Source organism: Oryctolagus cuniculus, chromosome 8 (genome assembly GCF_051225735.1).
Source record: "Oryctolagus cuniculus isolate XC-2025 breed Fujian yellow rabbit chromosome 8, ASM5122573v1, whole genome shotgun sequence".
Lineage (NCBI taxonomy): Eukaryota > Metazoa > Chordata > Mammalia > Lagomorpha > Leporidae > Oryctolagus > Oryctolagus cuniculus.
The window spans coordinates 70,650,332-70,675,621 of NC_142874.1; the positions used below are offsets into that span (position 1 = coordinate 70,650,332).

Below are 25,290 nucleotides of genomic sequence, written 5' to 3' on the forward strand. Positions count from 1 at the left end.
ATGTAAATTTACTGTCGGGAAATATACAATGCAGTGACAGGAACTATAACACAGTATGTTAATTGATCAGCGCTGTAAGAAACATTCACTACTGCAACAAAAGAGTAGATGGTGTTCTGTTTAAAAGATAGATATTAACCCAAGAAGAGAAATAAGATGTTTTTTCTTCTGGGTAATTTTTCCTTTTATGGTTTTTTTTTTTTATCTTTTATGGTCCCTCTATATCTGCTAACCTTTCTACAAAAACAACATAAACATCTCACATTTAGAAAAGTAAACAAGATGTTAATAGTATGACTTCACTACCCAGTAGGTGACTTTCCACTGAAAATCACTTGACACCAAGAACTTAAGCCGGCCCTTCCAGCTGACCTGCACAAGTGATTCCAAGCAGCTCCCTGAGGCTGAGCCAGCCAGAGGTCTGTTACCCCCGTCCTCATCTACTCCAGAGCCATTTTGTAGATTGCTATTAAAACTTTTCAGAAATGAATCCTGGCCTTGACTAGGTATAAGGATGAAGCTTTCAAAGAGCAGTCATTGAATACCTCCAAGTTCACAGCTTACATTTTTGCCTGGCTTCAGATGAAAGACAGTAGGAGGTGATGAGTTTTGTTCCACGATCTTGCATATAGTGCCCCTCCCTTTTTTTTCTAAAGATATATTTAGCAAAGTGCCAGAAAGACTGGAGAGACAGAGAAAGCGATTTTCCATCCTCGGGGTCATTCCCCAAATGACAACAGCCAGGGCTGAGCCAGGTCAAAGCCAGGAGCCAGGAATTCCATTCAGGTCTCCCACTTGGGTGGCAAGGGCTCAGGCACTTGGGAAACCTTCCACTGCTTTCCCAGGTGCATTAGCAGGGAGCTGGATTGGAAGCAGAGCAGCCAGGACTCAAATCTGCATTCTGATATGGGATGCTGGTGTTGCAAGCAACAGCTTATCCCACTGCATCACAATGCCAGCCCCTACTCACACTGGTTTTGTGTTGTGTGATGTATAGTATACCTAAGAAGACAAAACAAATACTGGGGCTGGAAGCCTGTTGTTTCTAGAATTAGGGGAAAAGTCATAGGAGTAGAACTCTAATTACCTATTCAGAAAACATTGGAGACCTGTCCTGATTACAATGGGGCAGGGAAGGTAGTAAATTCAACACTCACTCAGACTCAATGGGCGTGAAGTCCCAAAAGAACACCTAAAACTTGAAATATACCCTGATATAATTACTAATGATGCAAGGTGTGATGTGGTCACCGTGAGTGCAGTTCCCTCGTGGGGGGAATGTTCCTTCCTGCCCTTTTAAAGATGGTTGGGGCCGTATAATTTGCTCTGGCAAATAAAACGCGAAGGGAAGTGCATTAGTCCCTTTGCACTACTATAACAAAACACCCAAAGCAGGCTACTAGTTAACAGAAGAGGTCTATTTTGGCTCATGTTTCTGGTGGTTCAAGATCAAGGAGCTGCATCTGGTGATGACTTTCTAGCTGGCAGAGTCTCAAAGTGATATAGAGTATCAATCACTTGGCATGAGACAAGAATTGTGCATGTGTGTGTGTGTGTGTGTGTGTGTTTTCTGGTCTCTCTCCCTCTACTTATAAAGCTACCAGGATTCAGTCATGAAAGCTGCACTCTCTGGATGTGATCTAATCCAAATGAGTTCCCCGAAGGTCCGACTTCTAAGCATGGTAGTTGCATTAAGTTTACATCCTCTTAATCCCACACCGTGGGGGATTAAATTGCAACAGATGAAACCTGAAGAGACACTCAAACCATGTCCACACCATAGCAGTAAGTCACATGCATTACTTGTAGGTAAAGCTTTAGGAACCTAGCCATAAATCACCACATGCCCCTCCTCCCTTCACAATGACCTGCATTATTCCAGAGAGAGCTAGCTCTGGAGGACAGGGCCTCTGAATACAGACAGTAAGAAGTAGAGTTCCTGTCAGCCTGGGACAAACATGTGGTATCAGCAAGGAATAAAATTTTGTTTTCTTAAGACATTAAGATGTGGGGTTAATCTTTCTGCAACAAAACCCATCACATGCTGTTTAATACAAAATGAATTCTTACACCAAGGCTATAATATTGGTTACTCTTGTGAGGGAGCCACAGAAAAGAATAGAAGTTCCAATGAGAGGATTACATACCATACCCACTTTAACTCTGGGGAAACTGAGTCTTATACAAAAGTGACCTAAGATCAGACACATCATAAATAAAACGACCAAGCCTGTTCTCAAGATGTTTCTCAGTGAGTCATTAGGACCAAACAATTGGTGGAGACAATAATAAGGGGCCTAAATGGGAAAGATCTCTTCACCCCAAAGCTAATGGGGAACTCTCAGGAAAGACCTAGGATCTGAACGCGCCTCATGATGTTCAGGTTGCCAAGCAGTAAACAGGCAAGAGAAACAGCATCACACGAAGATGGAAGAGCAGGAAGACCATTTGACAGCATCAGATCTATGTCCAGATAAGGAAGTTCGTGGTGGAGGATCCTGAGAAAGGAGACTGGGGACAGACTATATAAATCTTTGAATGTCATCCTTAGGAACACTAACTTTCTATAGGTGACTGGGAGGCACTGAGCGACTTATTGAAAGTGAAAGTGAGGATTAGGTGTATTCGTTGAGTCACATCTCTTCATGTGGACCAGAGGCAACGAGGACCCTAGCCATTCCAGTGATAGATGTTAAGGGCCTTTGGAATCGACAGGAGAAGATGCATCCAACATTGCTCATGAAGGAAGACTCCCAAGACCAAGTTAGCTGCTTGAGGAGACAGGCAGGTGGTTCTGGGTGTGTAAACATCTGTGTTGAGTAGAACCCAGATGCATGAATGTGTGTGAAGATTCTGATTAAATATATGATGCTATATATTTGAAAAACTCCATCCATTTCACTAGCAGCAAAAATGTATGCATGCTGGAAAAATAGACTACAGTGGGCAGCTGGAATTCATAAAGATTGGCATGTCACTTGCTACTTGCGTGATCTTGGGAAGGTTCATTAACTCTTCACAAATCTCAGTTCCTGCATTTTTAAAATAAAGCTAGTAAGACCATCTCCAAGGTCTAAGGATACCAGTGTATAGCAACAACCTTTAAGGATACCAGTGTATATTAACAAAATTGCTAGTTGATAGAGGGCACACAATAAACATCAGTTCCTTCTATTAGCATTCTAAACTACGGGGAGATACACATTATCACTTCATGTTGTTTCCCAAGAATCCACAATATAGACTTACAAATTTTGAATTAGTTAAAATACTTTGCAAATACTCTTGCTCATTTTCCTCAACGTACTTTTTCTAAAAGAACTCACCATTAACTTATATTTGTAGCTATATATTCTTTAATTTATTCACTTAAGAGACAGAAAGAGAAAGACAGAAAGAGAGAGTTCCCAGGCACTGGATCACTCCCCAAATACTCACAATGACCAGGGCTGGACTGTGCTGAAGCCAGGAGGCAAGAACTCAATCCAGGTCTCCCACGTGGGTGGCAGGAACCCATTACTGGTGCAGTCACCACTGCCCCCCAGGGCCTACATTATCTCTGGAAGCTGGAGTCAGCAGATGGAGCTGGGACTCAAACCGAGACACTCCAATGTTGTATGCAGGTGTCTGCTCCTAGGCTGAATGCCTGCCTCTATCTATAATTTAATTTTAAAATTTTATACAGGGCCAGCACTGTGGTGAAGTAGGCTAAGCCTCTGCCTGCAGGACCAGCATCCCATATGGGCACCAGTTCAAGTCCTGGCTCGACCTCTTCTGATCCAGCTCTCTGCTATGGCCTGGGAAAACAGGGGAAGATGGCCCTAGTGCTTGGGCCCCTGCACCCGCATGGGAGACCTGGAAGAAGCGCCTGGCTTCCAGCTTCAGATCAGCTATCTGGGGAATGAACCAGCAGATGGAAGACCTCTCTCTGTGTCTCTCCCTCTCTCTGTCTGTAACTCTGCCTCTCAAGTAATTAAATAAAATCTTTTAAAAAAAATGGTATACAGCAGAGTAGAGTTGCTCCCTAGGTGACATAGACAGAGCTGAATTGAGAACCATGAAGTGCCTTTAGGCCTGTTCCCCAGTTTAGAGACCATAGCAAACCAACGTTCACCATCATTGTTAGTGAAATGGTGCCGTCTTAGCTAAAAGTGCCATCTCAGGCAATGGACGCCATCTAGGGCTCTGGCCCAGCCACCACCCTGTACACCAAGTTTGGCATGTCCGGGACCCAGCCTGGCTTGCTAGAAGTCAGACCCTAACGGGATTCACTGCTCACACTTCCCAGCCCCCTGCAAGAGTATAACAAGACCTGCTTCCCCACTTACGTGTTCTCTCTTTCTTGTCCTCTCTCTCTTGACCCCCTCCCTTTCTGCCCTCTCTTGCCCTCTCCCTGCAACCTGTTGGGTTTCCCTCACCCAACAATAACCCTTTTTTTTTTTTAACTCCAGTGTTTGGTGTGTTTTGTGGTGGCCTTCCAATCATGAATAGAATGGGATTTAGGGAAAGATGCTGGAAGTTCTATAGCTTCCTTCAGCTACTTATGCAGGACCCAACTGTGGAAGAAACATCTCCATCCTGGCAAACCCAAAAGCTACTTACCAAAGACCAAGTATAATAAATGCTAAGCAAATATACACTGTAAATCTGTTGCACTTGTGTGCATTTTACTATCATTCAATAGTTGTTATACATGTCTTAGGGGCTACTTTCAATCATTAGGAAATAAACTTATTTTAAAATTCTTTGGCAACACAAGAAGGAATTCCAGAAATTGTGATGATGCTAGTATAGTATGTTGCTTTATTGTATTAAGTATAATTTGCTTTTTAAAAAAGTTTATTTTCATTTATTTGAAAGGCAGTGAGAGAGAGAGAGAGAGAGAGACAGACAAAGATCTTCCAACCTCTGGTTCACACCCCTAAATGACTGCAACAGTTGGGCGTGGGCCAGGCGGATGTCAAGAACTCCGTCTGGAGCTCCCAGTGGGTAGAAGAGGCCTAAGTATTTGAGCCATCATCTGCTGCTTCTCAGAGGACACATAAGCAGGAAGCTGGATTGGAAGTTGAGCCAGAACTCTGTCCCGGACATTGGATATAGGATGGAGGTGTCCCAAGCCACAGCTTAGCTCACTGTGCCACAATGAGAGCCCCACAAGTATAATTTTCTTAGACATAAGAAGTTCTCTTATGTCTTTTTAGGGCTACAGCATAAAACAGCTGTAGAAATATTATAAGTTTGATGTATAAGAAACATAAGAAATAATATGTAAAAAATATTGTAAGCTTAGTTCATGTTTGAACCGTGAATTGAGATCAAGAGGTGAATAATTTGGTAAACAAATATTTTATGTAAGCAATCCCTCCTCCTAAAATGAATTTGCATGCTAGAAGAGAAAAAAAGTCCACACAAAATTATGACACATAAACTGAGAGGTTCACCATGTGTAACTCACATATTATGAATTAGTTACAATCTCATCCTTTGTAAACAAAGCCTTTCCTTCACAAGACTTTGACATGATCAAGAATAAAGAATCAAGTTACTATATCTTCCAAATACCAGCAGCTCACAGCTTTGTCAGTCCTGTTCACTGTGGTCCAAAGCAAAGTTTAAAATGTGAAATAATTCTACTAGTGTTTCATTTAGCCATTAGTCTCTTCACTACTTGAAATAACTGAACTGGAGTGGAGATTTGGTATGGTGGTTAAGGCATGGCTTGGGGGGCTAGCGCCATGGTGCAGTAGGTTTATCCTCCACGTGGGACGCCAGCATCCCATATGGGTGCTGTTTCTAGTCCCGGCTGCTCCTCTTCCAATACAGCTCTCTGCTATGGCCTGGGAAGGCAGTGGAGGATGGCCCAGGTGCTTGGGCCCTGCACCCACATGAGAGACCAGGAAGAAGCACCTGGCTCCTGGCTTCAGATTGGAGCAGCTCCGGCCAGCCACTGTGGCCATTTGGGGAGTGAACCGTCGGATGGAAGACCTCTCTCTCTCTCTCTCTGTCTCTCTTCTCTCTGTGTAAATGTGACTTACAAATAAAAATAAATAAATCTTAAAAAAAAAAAAGAAAATGGGGAATATACTTAATTGAATAAAAAGTGTATTCTTTAAATTGTAAAGATTCTATTGAATACACTATTGAAGATTAATGATATTGCCCCGTAATTCATTTTCACCATTTATTCTAAAAGAACATCTACAAAATGCTCTAAAGAGTCCAACTATTCTTATCTCTATCATGTCAGTTGTTTGTTAGCATAAATTTACCACTTTTTTATTAAAGGTAACTGCAGTAGAATTGGTTGTTGTAAAGGGAAAGGGGAAAATTAAATCATAAAAAGAAAAAGGATTTTCTCCAACTAACATCGTTGTTATTAACAGAGCATGCAAGGAGGAAACCAGAAAATATCTTGCTAATTAGAACTGCTTCCAAGTAAGAATTTTCCAAAGGTTATCACAGGCCCCAGTCATTACTGGTTCTTAAATTATATATGTTTACATGCACTGTGGTATATTTTTTTAAGTTTACCAATAACCCAGAAAGCTCTGGGCACTTACACAAAAAAATAAAATAAAATAACCACAATTAAGTTAGACTCAGTGGTAAAAAGAAAATCTAAACCTTAAACTACCCCATAAAAAAGGAGGAAGGAAAAAAATGCAGTTAAAATAGAATGACAAACTGAAACCGCATACATTTGTTGTCCTGATGTCAAAGAGCTTGGGATGAAAGCAACCCTAACACCACCTTCTGCCTTATAGAGACACATGGGTGGTGGGCAGATAGATACCACCCATGGTATTCCAGAAATAAACACATCTGTAAGTCTGATCAGCCATTTTTTTTCCAATATAGGAAAGATCTATGGCTTTCCTGTCACTGTCTCTAATGACAGAGACAAGCCCTGGGTCTGAAGACACACCCTAGCACCTCCTATCTCCAAACACCCCAACTTGGAAACTATGGAAACTGTACAACTTCAGCTCCCTTCTCTGATCCAGTTATTTGCCAAAACTCTAACCAGATGGCAAAATACACTGGCTTGGGTTTCAGCTTTGACTACCCTTTTCCACCCACTAGGGGCGACCCTTAGGAGTAGTGAAATCACCAAGAACTAGCCAGGCTGAAATCTCTTAGATAATCAAGAGATAGCTGGGGTTTCCTGGGAAAGCAGAGCTCGGCCCAGGACACAGCCAGGAGCCAGGAGCTCAATCCAGGTTTCCCAGAAGGACGGTGGAAACCCAGCTACCTGCACAATCACCACTACCTCCCAGAATGTGCATTAGCAGGACACTGGAAACAAGAGCCAAACACCTGCTAGGCACCAAACACAAGTACTCTGATGTGGGACACAGGTGTGTTGAATGCTAGGCTAATTGCCATCCCCGCTCTAGTTCTTTTAAATACCAGACACGTTTCATCAAAATGCACTAGGGCAGAGGACAGTGGAAGGTGAGAGACTGGAGAAGCAGGGTGAAAATAATCCGATGGGGGCAGGCTCCTTACATCTGCTCTTCTAGAGCACGTGAAGAAACGTGCTGCTAGAATCATACCCTAACAAACGCGGTCATGAGATTAAGCTCTAGCACAAACCCTGGCTTGGGGACAAGACCCATAACCACCACCAGCTTGATTCAGTCCTTCTCCTCCAGCTGCGCCTCCACCATCTGCCAGGTAATGCCAGCTTTTCCCGATTGGGAAAGACCACTCAACTTTAATGAATATTTTTTTTCCCTTTTTGACAACACACATACTAGTCCTCAAGACTTGGAATTTACCAAGGCTGGTATAAGGACTTGGGCTCCAAAGCAGCAGCTGTGAGCAGGGGGTACCTGTCTCCTGCATAGGCCATTCTCAGGGAGTCTACAGAGGTCTAATTTTCACAACAAACCCCAGTATTTGCCACATGCAAGTATTTTACTTCCAAACCTCAAAATAATCCATCTCTACCATATTATTGCTCTTTAGCAGGCAGAAATCTCTTCACAGACTCTAACAGAAATGCTGGTAATCCTTCAAAACGCTGATGGGCATCTTTTCCAAACTGTCCTGGAACATCCTCCTTTATCATCATCCTCCAAGTAGGACTCCAGTCAGGACTGCATTGAATATCTTCACGACTCAGGTGGGGTCAGACACACGAGTGGACAAAACAGACTTCCGAGGTCTCTGCCAATGCAGGAAGGAAACAGTGGCACATTTTCTCTCCCCTAGCGACAAAATCTGTTCATAGGAATTATTGATTAAAAATATTAAAACAATTTCTTGGTCACAGAGTAACTTCTGCATGGTGATTACAGCAACCAAAAAAGAAAACAATCTATGGTTAGAATAGGTCTTAGAATATGGACCATATTAGACTGGAAAATCTTTCAGCAGAGCTCTGTCTTGAGGGGAGTCCTAGAAAAAAAACAACAATAAAAAGGAAGCAGAGAAGAAATTCTTACCTAAATGGTCATAAATGAAACCGACCCACAAAATCTTTCTGCCTCTTGTCTTTGATTTACCAAATTGTAGGGAGAATGGAGAAACTGGGACTCAGTTATCCAGATCCTTAAACAGCAAGCCCTTCAGTCCCCAGTTAATTGTGTAAGCCTCCATTTTTGTCTGTGGGTGTGGGGTGAGGAGGGAGAAGGAAAAGAGAAAGGGGACACAGAAAACAGATGTGGAAATAAATACTTATCAACGGAAGGTCTTGGCAAGCCTGACTCTTTCTATTGCTCATGCACTACATTTTCCAAGTTTCCTCATTTCTCCGAAGCCCGAGGAATTCACAGCTCCAGAGGAAGATAAAAACAGCACAAGGCGCGTTCCGCGGGGTGAGGCGAGCTGCTTTGGAGAATTCTGATGCTTCCCACCCTTAATCTACTATGAACACATGTTTTTGACCTGAGGAATTCCTGCCAGAGAACGGGAGAAATAAAAGCTTCAGCTAGCTGGTTTGTCCCGTCCCTGGACTTCCAGGCAGGATAAACAGCACCTTGTGACAAAGGCGGGCCGCACGCTGGCCCCACTCCAGACAGACACTGGGGCAGGCAGTCTGTTTATCAGACAGCATATTGTCTTCACCAGGATGCGGTCAGTCCTGCAACAACAAGTATGCAAATGAGTTTCCCAGAGCCCGACACCCTGTCGTCCCTTCGCTCCACAAACACTCACGGTGCCTGTGCTGAGACCGGAAGACTGAGCGAGAGAAAGCGAGGGCAGGAGGAAGCGTCCAGAATTAACCAGATTAGCCTCCCAGATCTTTTCAAGAAGCACACCACAAAGAAGACAACTCCAAACCACCCTGCTTCCCGAAAGAAACCTCTTTTAAAATAGGATTGCGCGTCTTGTGTAATGTACAAAAATTAAAAGAATCCGGCTTCTGGGTTCATTCGTTCTCAGTGTAGGGGAAGGTGACGAGGCTATCAGATGGTCTATTCTGTCTCTGGGGAATTCAGTCAGCAGACTCTTCACCCAAGTACTGCCAAGAGGGTCTCTGCAACTCCAGTCACTCCGTAGGCTAAAAAAGGAAAAGGATTAATAATCATACCTATGACACTGGGCTGCTGGGAGGGGTACATAAGATAATTCCTGGAAAACAGCTTAGCACAACGCCCAACTCATGGTCTGGGCTCTGAAGATGTCACTAAGTTTTTATAAAATGCACATTACTGAGCTGTGTATCATAAACGCACAAAGAATGAGAGAAAAATATCAGAGGGAAAGAATTCAGGACAGGAAAGGTAATTAATGAAGAAGGAAGACCAGTACCCCACTTGGTAGTTTAAAGGGTTTAATGAGTTACTAGTTTGTATAGACTTTGGAGTCGGACAGGCATCCATAACCTTGGGAAAATTCCCCAATCCTAGCCGAGTCTTGGTTTCTTGGCCTGGAAGATAAGCTGACAGGGTCATGACAATGAAATGGAACACACTGAAGCACACAGGACTAGACACATACTCAACACTCAGTAGTGGTAGTTATCTGCCTTCTTTCTTCACACAACCCTATGGCTGGGCTAAGATTCCAGCTCTCTGTTTTGTTGTAGCTGTGCAACACTAAGTAAATTGCTTAATCTTTCTGGGCTTCGATATTCTCACCAGTAAAATAGCAATCATAGTAACAAAATACTTCTCTAGTTTTGCTGTAAGGATTAAATGAGCTGATGGCTGCAAAGACCTAGCTCCTAGTACTAAACAAAGACTGACCGTTATGGGTGGTAACTGGAGTCTAATTTTACTGCTCAATCCAGTGAGGCATGGGGTGGCTACAGGGTGCACCTGTGATCAGCCATTTTAGGCCACTGGAATTGCACAGAAAGTCTTCACAAACTTTCATACGGTCCTACACACTCACATTGCTGATGCTTCCTGACTTCAAAATGTTTTCTTCAAAGCGGTAAATAATAATTTTCTCCTGATGGTTTGCTCACCTTCCCTCTGTCCCTTCACATCATCTTCCACCTGGAAAAGAGTCTCTCCCTCAGCCAGCTGCAAGAATAGGAAACCAAAATCAAAATCACCTCAGAAAAAAATCCAGTCCTACTAACTTCAGCTTCTCAACATGTTTAAATAGGAAAATGTTTCATCTGCTGTCTCCATGGTTCTACAATAATGACGCCAAGCACCTATATAACAAATATCAATACAACACATAAAAGAAAACTAATGAAAATACATCGAAGTTTTCTTACATATTTTCATACCAAAATGTTTCACTAATATAAGCATTGATTTAATATAAGTAAGATATCTGACTCATGTACTTCCCTAGCCCTCCTTCCTCGCCTGTGATGTATTCCTAACCACTGAGCATTGTTCTGCCTGTCAGCTCTGTAACCCCTAGGACTAACACATAGCCTTGTAGTGTCTGCAGCCTTTGCCTGGGCTCAAATCCCAACTTTATCCTTTAGTTACTGTGCAACCTTAGGCAAATCACTGAAGTTCTCTGTGCCTCAGTTCTTCCAACGATAAAATAAGAATAGTACCAACCTCCTGGGATTGTAATGTAGGTTAGGGAAGGAACCCAGTGGATGGACTTGGAACAGAGCCAGACTGAGGAGTTATGGTAGCTGCCACATTATTTGGTCATTGCCTGTAGTGATAACTAACAGGCATGATCCTACTTTCACACAGCTTACATACCAGTGCTTGCACCAGACAACGAACAAATCCATTAATAAGAAGAACCAAGTAATAACACGCCGTGTGTTGAATACAGGTAATGTGATAAAACTCGACTAAAAGACTACTTGGATTGGATGGTCAGAGAAGACGATCTCTCTAAGGATATGGCCATTGAAAGTAAGATCAAGAAGGACTCAGTCTTAGGAAGGCTTGGGGAAAGCACATTCCACAGAGAGAAAATAAGCCCCAAAGCCTGAGGGCAGGAAGAAGCTCATCTTGTTCCAGAGCAGAAAGAATGTCAGTGTGGTTTGGCTGGAGCGTAGTCAGCACAGAAGGAAGGCATGGGAGACGATGCTGGAAAGGTAGGCCTTGGCTGCAGAAGACAGACCACAGAGAATCTGAGAGAGAATCTGGATCATTTTCCAAGTGTGGAGAGATACCTTTGTTGGGTCTTGCAAACTTACATGATCTCATTTATATTTTTAAATAACCACTCTGGCTGCTATGTAGATTGGAATCGGGGAGATAAATTTGGAGGCTCTTGCAAAACAAGCAGAAAAAAAAAAAGTAGCTTATATTAGGATGGGAGTGGTGGAAACAAAAAGCAGATGGAGTTGTGATAGGTTTTGAAGATAAAATCAACAGGAAGTGCTGATGGATCAACAATATCGTTAATTGAGGTAAATACACGTATTAAAGTAAAAAGAGGTTCAGATGATGTTGTAGTTTTTAAATACTGCGCTTTAGATGTATTTCTGACTTAAAGCACACAATGACCAACAATACTTGAAAGTTTAAATGTAGACAAACATAGCCCTACCTATAGAAACTTTCCAAAGCAAGCAAAGGAACTTGAAAGAATCAGGGCTAGTGACCCTTCCCACGTGTCCTGCAGAGAGTGCCAGCCTCCAGGGAGATCCCTTCTCACACTGCCTAGTGCCATATCAACAGGACATGGGGAAAACAAGCACTGTGCATTGCAGAGTGCCAAGCCAATAGGAAGAACGTCTGCCCAGTCCATGAAAAATCAATTACACAAAAAATACTTAAGAATGTTGCAGATCAATTATACAACTGATGAGTTAGAACACAGTAGATGTATCTTAATAAATAAAGAAGTACATCTACTTTACAAGAATTCATACTGCATTTATAAAATTTTGACAGTAAATCAAACCAAAAAGAAGAGCAGAAATAGCACAAAACATACCATGGTGAATTGATGATACTAAACTATAAAAGAGGAAGAGTTGAGAAGGAAGAGAAGGACAAAAAGAAAATCAGTCTCATGAAACTAAGTAACTTATTCTTTTTTTTGGAACCAAATATTTAATATTTTAATTAAAAATTACAGAACATCACGAATTTGAGAGTCATCCTATTTTAGTATATGTGCTGCCATAGTGAGCAGGCAACTAATTATTAATCGACTTGGTTCAAAATTAAAATCAAGGGGCAGTCATTGTGGTGCAGTGGGTGAAGCGCCCACTTGGGACATCCGCATCCCAGATCAGAGTGGGTGGGATCAATCCTTACCTCCATTTCTCAGCCAGATTCCTGCTGATGCACATCCTGGGAGGCAGCAGATGATGGTGCAGGCACTTGAGTCTCTGCCACCCACGTGGCAGACTCAGATGGAGTTCCCCACTCTTGGCTTCAGCGTGGCCCGCCCCTGGCTGTTGCAGGTATTTGGGGAGTGAGCTAGTAGATAAAAGATCTCTATCTGTCTCTCCCTCTCTCTCTGACACTCTGCCTTTCAAATAAATAAAAAACGTTAAGAAATAATGTGAACAAATTGAATATTCAATATTTCAGAGAAAGGACAGCAAAATAAAATTGACAAACATAAAAAGAGAAATAATATGAATTAGACAAAATCAGTTAATGGTATTAGAATCCAAAAAAATCAGTAAGTAAGAATATTAGTGATTAATCCAAAAACTGATTCTTTTCAACAATTGATGAAATGACAAAACATTAGCCATGTTAACCTAAAAAAAAATAAAATGAATGGAACTATAAAGGAAAAATAGCCACAAATATAGAAAAATTGAAAACAATCATAAGAATCACTCAATGAATATATCTTTATTCATGCTTTCTTTCAGTTGGTCTAAAATACTTCATACAGCTTGTATTTCTATTTTTTTAAATTTGAAAGGCAGAAAGAGAAGAGTGAGAGAGAGCTTCTACTCCCGAATTCACTCCCCAATTACCTGCAACAACCAAGTCAGAAGGCTGGAACTCAACAGGACCCCATCTGCTTGAGCCATCACCTGCTATCTCCCAGGGTACACATTAGCAGGAAGCTGGGATTGGGAGTGGAGCTGGGACTTGAACCTAGGCACTCCAAACAACATCTTAACCACTGTGCCAAGCCCTTCCTCCTTTGTGTTTCTTTTTATTGTTCACATTATCAATGTCAAAAAGGCTATGGCAAACCAAAAGAATTTTAACACTGGTAAATCAAGAAAATGTTCAAGATTGTTTAAAATAAAACTTCTATAGGTTTTTAGTTTCCATTTTTGTCAGCAGCAGGTTTTTTTTTTTTTTTCAGTTTTTGGTTTTTTTTTTGTGTTTTCTCAGAGAATGTTTCACTGACTTGGCTGATTACTTCATGACCATAAGATTCACTGGGCACCATTTCTTAATTATTTTGCCCTAAATATAGAACCTTCTGATAGGGGCTAAATCTTAGCTTCAGCCAGCAATGAATTGTTAAATATACTCTCATGCCTCCAACCATCCCCGAAACTACCACTCAAATAAATTCCACAAATGTACTCTAATTAAAGCTAAACCGTGTCACGTGTGCTTTAAATGTCACTGCGGTAGTTATACCTGAAGGCAGGAACCCATCAGGGCCTCTTTTTTTAAAAATTAAACTCAGATGGAAAGTGAAGGAGTCGAGGGATATTTGCAGCTAATTAGTTCCATCCCTATCTTCCCTGGGCTGTTTATGGACGCTCAACAGATTGATGCATTTTTTGGAAAGGATAAATAAGGATTCTGTTTTTATTTTTGTCATCTCTGTTCCACCCTTTTCCGCTGGGACAGTTTCATTGTGAATTTATAAGAAACTGAGACTTCCATCTGAGGAGAGAATATGCAAGTTAAAATACAAGAATGCTTGTAGAATTGCATTTGTAGAGTGCTCTCCAGGAGGATTGGGCTATGCCACCCCAAAATATGCCACTTAGGCATAGGACCATTTTGATCCAAAGCAACTGAGAATTAATAGATGCAGGAAGGGTTCTATGCACCCCCAAGCCCCACTTTTCTGGCTAAAAGCAGGATGTACATTTCCCTGTAGGAAGGGGCATCATTACCACCAGGCTTGCCAGGAAAGAAAGGGCAGCTCTCATCGCCAGAGACAAGGAGTCAACATCAAAATGAGTTTGCCTCCGCGCATCCTACTGAAATAACTCTTATCTTCCATTAGTTTCCCCCATGGATTTCCTACTCATGTCCCACAATTCATCATCCTTTGAATTTCAAATCCTCTTTCTTTTTTAAAAAAGGTGATTAGTCCCCAAATCTAATGACTTCTTTCAGTTTCCATCCTTTTCTGTGAATGCCCTTGCATGGAAATATCATCAAAACGTGTATCCCTCAGCTGGGTGGGTGTTTGGCCGGTAGATAAGATGACACTTGAATCCCGTATAATGCCTGGGGCCAGCACTGTGGCACTGTGCCTGCAATGCCAGCATCTCATATGGGCACTGCTTTTGAGTCCCAACTGCTCCACTTCGGATCCAGCTCCCTGCTAATGTGCCTGGGAAAACAATGGAAGGTGGCCTAAGTTCTTATACCCCTGCACCCACATGGAAGACCTGGAAGAAGCTCCAGGCTCCTGGCTTCAGCCTGGCACAGCGTAGGCTGTTGCAGCCATTGGGGAGTGAACCAGCGGATGGAAGATCTCTTTTTATTTTTAAAGATTTTTATTTATTTATTTATTTGAGAGGTAGAGTTACAGACAGTGAGAGGGTGAAACAGAGAGAAAGGTCTTCCTTACGTTGGTTTACCCCCTAAATGGCCGCAACGGCCCGAACTGTGCAGATCAGAAGCCAGGAGCCAGGAGGTCTCCCACACGTGTGCAGGGGCCCAAGGACCTGGTCCATCTTCCACTGCTTTCCCAGGCTATTGCAGAGAGCTGGATTAAAAGAGGAGCAGGTGGGACTAGACCCGGGGCCCCTATGGGATGCCGGCGCCACAGGCAGAGGATTAATCAACTGTGCCACAGCGCCAGCCCCAAGATCTCTCTCTTTCCCTCTCTCTCTCTCTCTCCCCTTTCTCTCCCCTCTCTCTCCTCTCTCTGTAACTCCACCTTTCAAATAAATTAAAAGAAAAGAAGAAAAAGAAAAAAAAGAATTCCTAGGTTCAAGTCCTGGTTCTGCTCACAATTTCAGCTCTCTGCTAAAGCACACCCTGGGAGGCAGCAGGCAATGGCTCAAGTCATTGTGTCCCTGCCACCTACAAGGGTGACTTGGATTGAGTCCTGGCTCCAGGCTTCAACCTGATCCAGCCCAACCATTGCTAGTATTTTAGGAGTGAACCAGCAGATGAAAGCTATCTGTCTCTCTGTGTCTAAAATTTAAAAAGAAGCAAAAAATACAACCTTGTGTGTCTTGCTCCTGTTAGTCCAATTCATGGGTCCCCATGCCCCAGACCTAAAAGGGAAGAGGGCAAGTTTTTCTCCACGACCACGTCATATTCTCAAAATGCTTTCACAGACACCATCTCATTCCATCCCCACAACAGCTCTTAAAGTAAGTGGGCCAGGTATCATCATCTTTTTCACAGACAAGGAAATTAAAAATTAATCATTAAACAGTACTTACTGCAAGGTCATACCTCAATCAGAACTAAGCAAATTCACTGCCTATGTACAATTACTTTCTCCTTGTATACATCCCTGATTCATCAAGGTACTCTTTCCTGCAGAGGTCAAACACCCCCTGAGTCCTTCGCACTGTGGTTACCATGGAACCACTTCGCTCTGCCTAAACAAGGACTTCCCAGTCATTCCTACTGTCTATTAGCAGCTTTCCATTGTCAGCCTTTTCTAACAACAGAAAGGTATCTCTGACTCCCTTTCTTTGAGAAAACTCACTTTATTCTAAGGAATTCTCTGGGGTAGGCATTTGGCCTAGTGGCTAACATGCTGCTGAGGACACCCCCAGCCCATACTGGGGTGCCTGGGCTTGAGTTCCAGTGCTGCTGTCAATTCCAGCTTCCTGCTAATGTGCATCCTGGCTCGAGTAGTTGGGTCCCAACCATCATGTGGGAGATCTGGATTGAATTCCTGGTTCTGAAGTCTGGCCCAGACCTAATTGTTGAATGATCAAGTGGATAGGAGCGTACTATTACATTCATTCTCTCTCTCTTCCTCTCTCTCTCTCTCTCTCTCTCTCTCCCCTCCATCTCTTTCTCTGTTTCTCAAATAAATGATTAAATGAGCAATTATAATCAAATCACAAATCAACCCATCTCATAAGTTTTTGAGAACAATGTTTAATTTCATTAGTGATCACCAAGGAATACTGGATGCTTCGTCTTGAAAGTAGGAAAAAGGAGCCAACATGTGGCACAGTGGGTAAAGCCAGCGCCTGTGATGCTGGCATCCCATACAGGTGCCAGTTTCAGTCCCAACTGCTCTGCTTCTGACCTAGCTCCCTGCCAATGCGCCTTGGAAAGAAACAGAGATGCCCCAAGTGTTTGGGTCCCTGCCACTCACCTAGGAGACCCAAAAGGAGTTTCAGGTTCTTGGCTTCAGCCTAGCCCATTCTCAACCATTGCAGCCATATGGGGCATGAACCAGCAGATGGAGGATCTCTCTCTGTCTCTGTCTCTGTCTCTCTCTGTCTCTGTGTGTGTGTGTGTAACTCTGCCTTTCAAATAAATAAATAAATCTTTTTAAAAGAAAAAGAAAGAGAGTAGGAACAGAGAAAATGGCTTTGATAAAATTATTGTTACCTCTTATTTGGTAGAGCCAATCCTATGATGCTAGAAAGAAAGGCAATATCTTTAACCTCATTTTCACAAACATTTGCTCATTGAGACACACAGACACCACAAGGGAAAATCATGACTCACCTTAGAATGTGTTTGTCACCCTATGTTCTTTATCTCTAAAATATTTAAAGGACCAACTGGATATTCTCAAAACAGAGCTTGGTTATCCAGAAGTGCTCAGGAGTTGGATTTTAATTTCCTTAGTCATAGACTAGTACAAAAATAAAAAACACATCTATGAAGACATCTCTACCTGTGTGCATCCTTAAAATTTCGGATTATAAAGATGAGTGTGTGCTGCAAATGTTAAGTCACTTCTTGGGACACCCACAATGTTTTTTTGTGCTACAAAAGCAGAGTTGAGTAGTTGGGACAGAAAACATATGGCTCATAAAACATAACACATTTACTATCTGACCCTTTACAGGAAACTTTGACAACTCTTAATTTAGAAGATCCCTTGGGAGTCATTAAGTCAGTGGCAATCGTCACAACGAGGCTTCACTTATAACAAGTCACAACATCCAATTAGAATGAGACGTCTTCCTGCCAATGGATCAGTCTCATCTCTGACCTCCCCATGTGTCTGAGGCCCTGGGATCTTTCTTATGTGCCTCCTCTTATTTCTTATTACTCAGGACATTACTAGGAGTTCTGCTGCCATTGGGTTCCCTTCCTCATTAAACACAATATAATAATTCTGTCAGTGAACGACAATGGTAAAAAAAAAAAAGGCTCTAATAACACATTTGGAAGTAAATAGCAGGGATTGTAAGCAAACTTTGTCATTTTAGATGGGATACTTGACATAACCCATCAAGCATCTTTCTATGACATACCTAAAGACTTTTACTTTGAAAATTGAATGAGTAAAATCAAAAAAGAAATATGTGCAGTGCACTCTGTGATCACAAATATTTGCATTCTAGGGTAGCCATGCGGTGCAGTACACTCTCCACTTGAGACGCCCACATCCTGTATCAGAGTGCCCAGTTAGACTCCCAGCTGCTCCGCTTCCAATCCAGCTGCCTGCTAATAGCTAGGAAAAGCAGCAGAAGATGACCCAAGTGTTTGGGCCCCTGTCATCACCTGGGAGACCTAGATGAAGTTCCTGGCTCCTGGCTTCCGCCTGGCCCAGCACTGGCTGTTGCAGCCATCTGGGGAATGAACCAACGGATGGAAGATTCTCTCTCTCCCTCTCTCTCTATCTCTCTCTCTCTGTCTCTCCCTTCCTCTCTCTCTTTCCCTCTGTAACTCTTACTTTCAAAATAAATAAATAAATCTTTTTAAAAAATACTGTGCAAAGGTAAGGATAATCTACATTGTCTCACAAGAAATTTTATCCCTGAGGTATGGCAATTTTCCACCTGATATTCTGTAACTGAAAAATATATACATATAAATGTTGATTATATTGGGTTTTCCTTCTTTCCTCTGTAGTTTTTGACCTATTCAGCACACAAAAAGAATGATGAAAATTATATTTCTTCTCTCAGAGAAAATGAGAAGTACTTGAACTTTGAACTGGAAGAATCTTAGTTCAACTTTCTGAATTTAATAGATGAACTCGAGATCCACGTCACACGACTAGCTACAGGCCAAAAATTGATCTACAGCTCGGATCTGACGCTAGTCCCAGTTTCTTTTTGCTCCAAGAGGATGCGTTCATTTATCTTTGCCTGTTGCATAGGCCAGCAGCTAAGTTTCATGGTGCAGAAACATTAAGAGGGTACCGTGTTGCGCACACTTCCTGTGCGGTAAGGTAAGTGAAATTCTGAGGCCCCTATCCCTTCTGATGAACAGCTGAAAGCCGAGAGATAAACAGCTGGGCAATGAGCAGTCCCTCCCGATGCAGGCTGCCCACCCTGAGATGCAGGCAGTGCTGGGCTCCAACCGTAGCTCCCCCCACCTCCGCCCCCCTCTGCCTTTGCAAAGACTTCCAGTTCTGTTTTTGGTGACTGCCACCGCCCCTCCTGTTCCCTGGAGTGCACAGTAATGACTAGCTGCCTTCTGTATAATGACTGTGGTCAGCTATAAATATACGGAAAATGAACACGCACCATCTTGATGTCGGGCTAATTTTAGCTTAACAGTTTCATTTTCAGTGTGCCCAGCCTAGGCCGGGCACATCATGGTTTCCATCTAAGAAGTTTGAAAAATGGAAATTATAAAAACCACAGCGTGGAACCAAAATTGTTCAGACTGTAGTAACAGTGATTGAGACGCTTTGGGCGACACTGCCAAGAAGAGGCCCGTCAGTGTGCAGCGGTGAGTTCTTCAACCACAGGGGTAAATAGATCGGGTCATGGCGTGAAGGGAACAATAGACCCTATGTTGTGGCTTCCGCGTTGTTGTCGCGAATGTAAATAGTTTCTCAGCATTCGCATGTGGACAATGCGCTCTGTGTGCTCTAGGACACGTTTTGTGGGCAGATGTGATCCGGGATCTCGGCATGTTGTCCCGACCGACTTCTCCACCTTGTACCTTAGCTCCCAGCGTCGGTCGAGTGTCTGACTACTGTTTTCAATCCACAGAACAGCTCCAGAAGATGTCTGAAGATTCCAGCCTGTTATTTTTCTCCAAATCTGGGTTTCAATCTTGGTTAATGTTTGCCCAGAAATATGTAATTGCGGACTTCCTCCTCATAAACCCTTCCAGAGCCTGAGCATACTATTATTATCTCCTCGCCTGGAGGCTAACGCAGGGTGTGCCCTCAGACTCACAGGACAGATAACCTGCTCCCTGCCAGGAAACCTGCATGGGTAGCAGCTGTGGCTCCAATAATGTTGGTGTTTCTTCTCCTTTGGCTAAACCAATGCTCACTAGTTCCTTTATTTCAAAACTCCCAATTGCCCTTTCTCTGTATTGTTTTGGGGAGGGATAACTCCTCATTGACTCTGGTCACGTTAGTGGCGGGGAGAGGGACGGACCCGCTCCCTCTTCCTCTCCCTCACCCAAGGGGACTTACGGGGGAGCTTTCTTCATCACTTCCGGGAGAGGTCCTCCCCACCCCGGCTCTCCAGCAGGAGCACACACACACATGCACACACAGATAATTAGAGTTCATTGCAACCTTCTCTATGCTACCCTCGCTTTTGTTACACCTCTATTATGAAACATCTTGGTCTCACTAGTATTATACTTAGCTCTGTGCCTTCATGTTTACATCCTCAGCTACACTGACCTAAGTGATCTCTTTATTCTCAGTGCTTAGCGGTTGTCTCAGTCCTGGGATGAAACTAATATTTTCTTAGATTACGGTATAATTTACATGTCAAAGCCTCCTTTGTTAATGCACAGACCTATGAGTTTTGACAAAGGTATATGGTCATGTAACTACCACGGCAATTAAGATGCAGAGCAGTTCTGCTGACCCCAAATACACCCTCATTCTTCTTGTAGTCAGCTCCTTCCCTCACCCTCAGCTCCTGGCACCCGCTCGTTTCTGTCCTGTAGTGTTGCAAGTTTTACAAATGAAAGTATATACATTTTGCAGGCTTCTTTCACCTAGCCTAATGCTACTGTAGCAGTAGTTCAGACCTATTCATTACTGAGTAGTATGCCACTTACAAATGTGCCACAGTTCATCGACCCATTTTCCAGTTAGTCTTTTGAGTTGTTTTTAGTTTGGGGCCACAGTGAATAAAATAGCTACAATCCCTTTTGTGTGATCACAAGTTTTTATTTCATTTGGATAAATAACTAGGAATAGGATGGTTGGGTCAAAAGGTAAGTGTGTATTTTTTTTCTATTTATCTGACAGGTAGAGTTAAAAACAGTGAGAGAGAGAGAGACAGAGAGAAAGGTCCTTCTGTTGGTTCGCCCTCAAATGGCTGCCACAGCTGGCGCACTGCGCCGATCCGAAGCCAGGAGCCAGGTGCTTCCTCCTGGTCTCCCATGAGGGTGCAGGGCCCAAGCACTTGGGCCATCCTCCACTGCACTCCCGGGCCACAGCAGAGAGCTGGACTGGAAGAGGAGCAACCGGGACTAGAACTGGGTGCCCATATGGGATACGAGCACCGCAGGCGGAGGATTAACCAACTGAGCCACGGCGCTGGCCCAGTAAGTATGTATTTAACTTGATAAGAAACTGCCTGACTGCCAAAGATCCTCTTTCATTTCACAGTCCCACCAGCTACCTACGAATTCCAGTTTCTCCACACCCTTACCATCGCTTGGCATTGTTAGATTTCCTTCATCTCAGCTACACTAATTGGTGTGTACTGGCTTCTCACTTGGGTTTTAATTAGCATTTCCCTATAGATGTTAAGCATATTTCAGTGTGCCTACTTGGTACCCTGTACATCGCTGGAGAAATGTTTACCCAAATTTTGTTAATTTGGCGGAAGGGGTACTTGTCTGTTTTCTTGTTCTTGAATTTTGAGATACTTTGGATATGTCCTTTGCCAAATATTTAAATTGCAACAATTTTCTCCCATTCTTTTAATAAATATTTTTAAATGAAAAATGAGGAAAAACAGTTATTTTGTAAAGGGCTTATGAGGCTTTGAATCTGTACATGTTGCATATTTATGTCTTTACATCTTTAGATGAGTCTACAAGGTGCTTGGACTAATGTGGGACAGTTTGGGGGTGGGAGGGTGGGTATGGGGGGAAGAACCACTATAGTCCAAAAGTTGTACTTACGAAATTTATATTGATTAAATAGAAGCTTTCTATTAAAAAAAGAAGTAAAAATATAACAAATCTAAACCTACTACATAATTGGATATTATCTAATTACTACACATTAGATCATTTGATATTTGATCTAGAGGATATGCATATCTCTCAATTCACTAAAAAAAAAAAAGATTTATCACTACTTTTCTTCTTTGAAAGAAAACCATAAGAGAAAATATGCACTGTATATATTGTTACTGAAAAATCAGAAATTAGTCTTTCAAACAATTCCTATCACAGATATCAATATCAATGATGAGAATAGGTGTGTATTTCTACCAGGACAAATCTGCCAGATAAAACTGTTCCTACTGAGAACATGTTACTGACTCCCAGTGCCAGGGCACAGCTCTGGAGTCCGACAGCCTTGGGCTCCGACTCCAGCTCCATGAGAAAGCAAACCACCAAGGACCTGGGCCCTCAGCAGTCCTTAGGATCACACCATGCAGGAAGGCCACCTTGTACGCTGGTTCTCAATATGTAAGTTCCTGTGGAATATCCACTTAACAGTGCAACATCTTTTTTGTTTTAAAGTTTCGTTAGACCCACCATGGATTTTCTGCCTGGGAGATTACAAGGTACAAAGTCAGTGACCTTTTGTGAAACCCACACTTCCAAGCTTATCAAAACATTGCCCGAGTGTTGCACATCGCATTTTTTAATGGTATTTAACTTATTGTTTGCTATTTAACTTCTCACCAACTGCCTCACAATAGGCTTGTCTCCCAGAGGACAAAGACTGTCTGTATCTGTCTCCTACCACTACACCCAGCCCAGAGCCGGGCATGTAGCAGCTCCTCAACACATATTTCTTGAATGAAACAAAGCCTGTGGAAATGCTTCAGTCTCTGCGAAATAAATGGAATTGCATTCATATGGTGAAAAAGCACCTCTTCCTATATTTGTGCCACTTCAGCTATGTGCCTCAGCCTACATAGGCAGGTAGAGGATCCGTTCAAGGCACTGTGGCAGTCACACAGTGGAACGTTTTGCAGCCTTGCCTAATCACTTTTATAGACTAAGTCACCACATAGAATGTAGTAATGATGCATTAAGTTCAAAAACAAGAAAATAACAAGATGTATATATAGAGAAGTGTACTACTAGAGAATATGGTACAATGAAACTCCCTACTTGTTAAGGTAGAATGATTTGGGGCCGGCGCCACGGCTCACTTGACTAATCCTCCGCCTGCGGCGCCGGCATCCCATATGGATCCCATATGGATGCCGGGTTCTAGTCCCAGCTGCTCCTCTTCCAGTCCAGCTCTCTGCTGTAGCCTGGGAGGGCAGTGGAAGATGGCCCAAGTGCTTGGGCGCCATGCACCCACATGGGAGACCAGGAGGAAGCACCTGGCTCCTGGCTTCGGATCAGCGTAGCTCCAGCCGTAGTGGCCATTTAGGGGGTGAACCCAAGGAAGGAAGACCTTTCTCTCTGTCTCTCTCTCTCTCTCTCTCTCACTGTCTAACTCTACCTGTCAAATAAAAAAAAAAAAGAAGATAGAGTGATTAGATATGTTCTTTTTCATTGTGCAGATTTTTTTCTAATGTCTGAAAAACGTGCCAGTATGCCCAAGAATAAGGATTTTGTGTGGATGTTTCCTTTAATTTGGTAACAAGATTTGGTCTAATAAATAAGAATTCAGAGGCAAATAGCTATCTGAGGATTCTTTCTGTAAGAGACAGGGAAGCACAGTGCAGAGAACCTGTTGGCATTCCAGACATTTCCTCTTGCCCTAATCCTGATTCAACTTCCAACAGCCAGCATCGGCATTTCCCTGCCTAAGGGCTGTCTCAGATCACCTGGGTCTACTCTGTCCACATATGTGGCTGCCCAGAAATGCCAGGGAGTTAGCACACCCAGAGCAGCCCTCTATCTATGACTAAATAGATACCCCAGCTCTACCACTGCTCTGGATTAACCTTGGCATGTATGTTCCAAATTACGCCTGAATCCCCAGAGATGAGGCCCCAAATGCCCAGTTTGTTAATTGGCTCTCTAATGCACCCCTATCAACCTTGCCCATTCCTGTTTCATTTTCACCACTCTCTCACTGTTGCCTCCAGGGGTCACCTTCCAAATAAACCATAATGAATCCTTGTACGCGATTGTGTCCAGGGTTTGCAAACAGCCGGTCTGGGTTCCATTCCTGACACTGGGTGGTACTTACTAATTGTGCAGCCTTGGACATGTTCCTTGAGGTCTATGGGATCCATAAAAAACCAATGTGTGAACCATTTCTATGTTGAAATGTTATTATGATAACTGGATTATATGCGGCATGGTATATAAGCCCCACACATAGTGCAAATGGGATCCTACCTCTGGTTTTAATGGAAGAAACAATAAGAGAGGCAGTAGCAGTGATGCTGAGACCACTGCTCCTTCAACTTCAGGGTGCACTGGAGTCTCCTGGGATGTCTTGCTAAAATGTAGGCTCTGATTCAGAATCTTGGATGGGGCCTGAGATTCAACTTTTCTGACAAACTCCCAAATAAAACTAAGGCTGCCAGTCCTCCGACCATGCTATGAGTAGCAAACATACAGAATATCATCTTCTGCAGGGCAAGGAATGAGGGAGAGTAACAACCTGCATAAAAACTCCCTCTAGGGTGGTCTCTCAGTGCTGCATAATCACCACACACACACACTTTCAGCTGTTTTCAGCTCAGCAGATAGTTCCCTTTGCACCTGGATATCACACACTTTAATGCTAAAGGATTTCTCTCTTTTCCACTTGTGGTACCAAATTCTATCCCACTGATCCATTCCAAGGCTGTATAATGAGCTACTTTCAGATTTTGTGGCTCGGAGCAACAACGTCTGCATTATATCTCACAATTTTGCGGGTCCACCATTTGGGCAATGCTCAGCTGGGTGATTCTTCTGTCACGAGTAGTATCAGTATAAGCAATTCACTAGTATTCAACTAGTGACTGGGTTTGTCTGAAGGGTTCACAACAACTTCATCTCCAGGTCTAGCACCTCCATATGTTTACCTCCAGGCCTAGCAATCCTAACCTTGGTGGGGACGGGGAGGCCTGCAGAAACTGTGGAGCAGAGCACTTATGTAAGCCCTCTCTAGAATGAGGGTTCAGTCATCTCATCACAGGGCAGTGCAGGGTTTCAGAGCAAGTGCTGTGAACAAAGCAGAAGCCACCTAGTCTTATATAATCTAGTCTTGGAAATTGCACAGTGTCCTTTGTGTCATATTCTACTTTTTCAAGTAGTTATAAGCCCTCCAAGATTCAAGGAACGAAGATAAGACCCCAACTCTAAATATGTTTGCAGCCATGTTTAAAATGGCCATTGTCCATGGGCCGGCACCATGACACACTAGGTTAATCCTCCGCCTACGGCACCGGCATCCTATATGGGCACTGGTTCTAGTCCTGGCTGTTCCTCTTCCAGTCCAGCTCTCTGCTCTGGCCTGAGAAAACAGTAGAGGATGTTGCAGGTGCTTGGGCCCCTGAACCCA

General features: G+C 43.0%; 3 long non-coding RNA genes across 6 annotated transcripts in view; 2 read left to right on the top strand and 1 right to left on the bottom strand.

Moving 5' to 3' along the window:
* The window catches only part of LOC149125045 (uncharacterized), a 40,337-nt gene extending 21,914 nt beyond the window's left edge, over positions 1-18,423 (top strand). The window contains exon 2 of one of the 2 annotated variants that reach the window (XR_016211993.1): positions 18,059-18,423. This is a non-coding gene — a long non-coding RNA (uncharacterized LOC149125045). Of the gene's footprint in view, positions 1-3,685; positions 4,012-18,058 lie in introns of those variants that run through there. The other variant, XR_016211994.1, reaches the window with a different exon arrangement.
* LOC138843492 (uncharacterized) lies at positions 7,902-9,120 on the bottom strand. 2 transcript variants are annotated; one of them, XR_016211992.1, is made up of 2 exons: positions 8,984-9,120; positions 7,902-8,403 (listed from the first exon to the last, which is right to left on the bottom strand). It is a non-coding gene; the product is annotated as an uncharacterized LOC138843492 (long non-coding RNA). The 2 variants fall into 2 exon arrangements; XR_011378258.2 differs by lacking the exon at positions 8,984-9,120 and adding an exon at positions 8,511-8,652.
* A 685-nt stretch (positions 18,424-19,108) lies between the features above and the next one.
* Positions 19,109-25,290, top strand: part of LOC103350843 (uncharacterized) — a 33,708-nt gene continuing 27,526 nt past the window's right edge. Inside the window, exon 1 of one of the 2 annotated variants that reach the window (XR_007909501.3) lies at positions 19,109-19,397. This is a non-coding gene — a long non-coding RNA (uncharacterized LOC103350843). The remainder of the gene's footprint in view (positions 19,398-25,290) is intronic. The other variant, XR_016211991.1, reaches the window with a different exon arrangement.